Genomic DNA, 4,565 nt, shown 5'->3' with positions numbered 1-4,565 from the left:
CTTGGGACTCGTTAGAAACCACAGGGATGTACGCTGAGTGTGCCCATGAAACGGGGGCCTGCTGGAGCTAGCCCTGCTTTCCCATTTTGAGGGCGGCATTCATGCCTGCCTTGACGCTCCCTGACATTCCCGGCTCCCGACAGGCCAGTGAGCCCTGGAAGAATGCTTCGGGGAAAATTATGAGTTTGCTCTCTCTAAACCAGGGGCTTCCGTGGCCGCGGTGGCGGTCCGCATGACAGGCTCTAGAGCTAAAGGGAACCTCAACGTGAGAACTCGCCTCCAGGTTAGGCCCTGAGTAGCCGTGCAGAAAGGGAGGCATGCAGCTCTTTCCAGGAGTTCTTAGTCGCTTTGCTTTAAAGGAAGTACACGTCCGGGGACTCCTAGGCCCCACGGGCGTGCATCATTTTCCCTCCAAGGTCACTGAGTGCCTCCAGACACCTGTGGGCCGGCTGAGCAACGTCGAGGTCCATTGGTTGATTCCCTCGGAGGACCCCTGTGCGTGCCGAGTGCTGGGCAACCACACACTGCGCGTTCCTTGAGGAGCGCTACATCTCCAGAGCCCTCGAACGCCCTCAGGACAACATGGCTGGTGAGTGCGAAGTGCCCAGGAAGACTCTGTCATGGCCCTTGTGTGAGCTGCCATGAGAGAACGCTGTGCTTGGAACACTGCGAGGCCCGCCCTCGTACCTGAAGTCACTCTGCTCGAGGAGAAAGTCGGCATCTTAGCATGCTGTGTGGCTCCCGGCACACCCAGCATGAACCCACGCCTGGAAGTAAGGCCCTGATTTGCCGTGCAGAAGCGGAGGCGTGCTGCAGTTTCCAGGAGGCGGTGGCCTCTGCTCTGCATACCTTGAACGGCAGCACAGCTTTCTGGACACCTGGGAGGCTAGCCGGGGCACCCTGTTCCCGGCAGGAACACTGAGTAACCCCAGGCGCACCTGGGTCTGCTAAGCAACATCCAGGCCCGTAGCCCTTTAGAGCCCCTCTGTGCACGCCGAGCGTAGGGAAACGCACTGCCCTCTCTTTTGGAGCAGCTTGGTTTCCTCAGCACTCGCACACGTTCACGCACACCGTTCTGGCACGTCCCACATGGCGCGGAGGTCTTACGCGTTGCCCTAATCGGAGCTGCGCTCAGAGTAACCCTCGTCTTCGCATTCCATCCAGGACCTCCTGACTGAAGGCACCGTGCCTCCTAGAGGACGGCGGCTTGGGTTCTTACTGCAATTCAAGTCCTGTTCCTTCTTTGGCACTGCAGGCAGCCCCAGGCCCAGAGGAGCAGCTACGGCGTTCCTTGGTTGAGACAGTTCGCTGGATGCGGGACTCCCTACTTCGATAAGTTGACTCAGGGAAGGAAACACAGGGTAACCGGTGTCTCTTGGGACTCGTTAGAAACCACAGGGATGTACGCTGAGTGTGCCCATGCAAACGGGGGCCTGCTGGAACTAGCCCTGCTTTCCCATTTTGAGGGCGGCATTCATGCCTGCCTTGACGCTCCCTGACATTCCCGGCTCCCGACAGGCCAGTGAGCCCTGGAAGAATGCTTCGGGGAAAATTATGAGTTTGCTCTCTCTAAACCAGGGGCTTCCGTGGCCGCGGTGGCGGTCCGCATGACAGGCTCTAGAGCTAAAGGGAACCTCAACGTGAGAACTCGCCTCCAGGTTAGGCCCTGAGTAGCCGTGCAGAAAGGGAGGCATGCAGCTCTTTCCAGGAGTTCTTAGTCGCTTTGCTTTAAAGGAAGTACACGTCCGGGGACTCCTAGGCCCCACGGGCGTGCATCATTTTCCCTCCAAGGTCACTGAGTGCCTCCAGACACCTGTGGGCCGGCTGAACAACGTCGAGGTCCATTGGTTGATTCCCTCGGAGGACCCCTGTGCGTGCCGAGTGCTGGGCAACCACACACTGCGCGTTCCTTGAGGAGCGCTACATCTCCAGAGCCCTCGAACGCCCTCAGGACAACATGGCTGGTGAGTGCGAAGTGCCCAGGAAGACTCTGTCATGGCCCTTGTGTGAGCTGCCATGAGAGAACGCTGTGCTTGGAACACTGTGAGGCCCGCCCTCGTACCTGAAGTCACTCTGCTCGAGGAGAAAGTCGGCATCTTAGCATGCTGTGTGGCTCCCGGCACACCCAGCATGAACCCACGCCTGGAAGTAAGGCCCTGATTTGCCGTGCAGAAGCGGAGGCGTGCTGCAGTTTCCAGGAGGCGGTGGCCTCTGCTCTGCATACCTTGAATGGCAGCACAGCTTTCTGGACACCTGGGAGGCTAGCCGGGGCACCCTGTTCCCGGCAGGAACACTGAGTAACCCCAGGCGCACCTGGGTCTGCTAAGCAACATCCAGGCCCGTAGCCCTTTAGAGCCCCTCTGTGCACGCCGAGCGTAGGGAAACGCACTGCCCTCTCTTTTGGAGCAGCTTGGTTTCCTCAGCACTCGCACACGTTCACGCACACCGTTCTGGCACGTCCCACATGGCGCGGAGGTCTTACGCGTTGCCCTAATCGGAGCTGCGCTCAGAGTAACCCTCGTCTTCGCATTCCATCCAGGACCTCCTGACTGAAGGCACCATGCCTCCTAGAGGACGGCGGCTTGGGTTCTTACTGCAATTCAAGTCCTGTTCCTTCTTTGGCACTGCAGGCAGCCCCAGGCCCAGAGGAGCAGCTACGGCGTTCCTTGGTTGAGACAGTTCACTGGATGCGGGACTCATTACTTCGATAAGTTGACTCAGGGAAGGAAACACAGGGAAACCGGTGTCTCTTGGGACTCGTTAGAAACCACAGGGATGTACGCTGAGTGTGCCCATGAAACGGGGGCCTGCTGGAGCTAGCCCTGCTTTCCCATTTTGAGGGCGGCATTCATGCCTGCCTTGACGCTCCCTGACATTCCCGGCTCCCGACAGGCCAGTGAGCCCTGGAAGAATGCTTCGGGGAAAATTATGAGTTTGCTCTCTCTAAACCAGGGGCTTCCGTGGCCACGGTGGTGGTCCGCATGACAGGCTCTAGAGCTAAAGGGAACCTCAACGTGAGAACTCGCCTCCAGGTTAGGCCCTGAGTAGCCGTGCAGAAAGGGAGGCATGCAGCTCTTTCCAGGAGTTCTTAGTCGCTTTGCTTTAAAGGAAGTACCCGTCCGGGGACTCCTAGGCCCCACGGGCGTGCATCATTTTCCCTCCAAGGTCACTGAGTGCCTCCAGACACCTGTGGGCCGGCTGAGCAACGTCGAGGTCCATTGGTTGATTCCCTCGGAGGACCCCTGTGCGTGCCGAGTGCTGGGCAACCACACACTGCGCGTTCCTTGAGGAGCGCTACATCTCCAGAGCCCTCAAACGCCCTCAGGACAACATGGCTGGTGAGTGCGAAGTGCCCAGGAAGACTCTGTCATGGCCCTTGTGTGAGCTGCCATGAGAGAACGCTGTGCTTGGAACACTGCGAGGCCCGCCCTCGTACCTGAAGTCACTCTGCTCGAGGAGAAAGTCAGCATCTTAGCATGCTGTGTGGCTCCCGGCACACCCAGCATGAACCCACGCCTGGAAGTAAGGCCCTGATTTGCCGTGCAGAAGCGGAGGCGTGCTGCAGTTTCCAGGAGGCGGTGGGCTCTGCTCTGCATACCTTGAACGGCAGCACAGCTTTCTGGACACCTGGGAGGCTAGCCGGGGCACCCTGTTCCCGGCAGGAACACTGAGTAACCCCAGGCGCACCTGGGTCTGCTAAGCAACATCCAGGCCCGTAGCCCTTTAGAGCCCCTCTGTGCACGCCGAGCGTAGGGAAACGCACTGCCCTCTCTTTTGGAGCAGCTTGGTTTCCTCAGCACTCGCACACGTTCACGCACACCGTTCTGGCACGTCCCACATGGCGCGGAGGTCTTACGCGTTGCCCTAATCGGAGCTGCGCTCAGAGTAACCCTCGTCTTCGCATTCCATCCAGGACCTCCTGACTGAAGGCACCGTGCCTCCTAGAGGACGGCGGCTTGGGTTCTTACTGCAATTCAAGTCCTGTTCCTTCTTTGGCACTGCAGGCAGCCCCAGGCCCAGAGGAGCAGCTACGGCGTTCCTTGGTTGAGACAGTTCGCTGGATGCGGGACTCCCTACTTCGATAAGTTGACTCAGGGAAGGAAACACAGGGTAACCGGTGTCTCTTGGGACTCGTTAGAAACCACAGGGATGTACGCTGAGTGTGCCCATGAAAACGGGGGCCTGCTGGAACTAGCCCTGCTTTCCCATTTTGAGGGCGGCATTCATGCCTGCCTTGACGCTCCCTGACATTCCCGGCTCCCGACAGGCCAGTGAGCCCTGGAAGAATGCTTCGGGGAAAATTATGAGTTTGCTCTCTCTAAACCAGGGGCTTCCGTGGCCACGGTGGCGGTCCGCATGACAGGCTCTAGAGCTAAAGGGAACCTCAACGTGAGAACTCGCCTCCAGGTTAGGCCCTGAGTAGCCGTGCAGAAAGGGAGGCATGCAGCTCTTTCCAGGAGTTCTTAGTCGCTTTGCTTTAAAGGAAGTACCCGTCCGGGGACTCCTAGGCCCCACGGGCGTGCATCATTTTCCCTCCAAGGTCACTGAGTGCCTCCAGACACCTG

The sequence above is a fragment of the Tursiops truncatus genome, unplaced genomic scaffold (genome assembly GCF_011762595.2).
Source record: "Tursiops truncatus isolate mTurTru1 unplaced genomic scaffold, mTurTru1.mat.Y mat_scaffold_54_arrow_ctg1, whole genome shotgun sequence".
In the NCBI taxonomy this organism is placed as follows: domain Eukaryota; kingdom Metazoa; phylum Chordata; class Mammalia; order Artiodactyla; family Delphinidae; genus Tursiops; species Tursiops truncatus.
The sequence above is the reverse complement of the archived record's forward strand: the minus strand, read 5'-3'. Positions refer to the sequence as shown.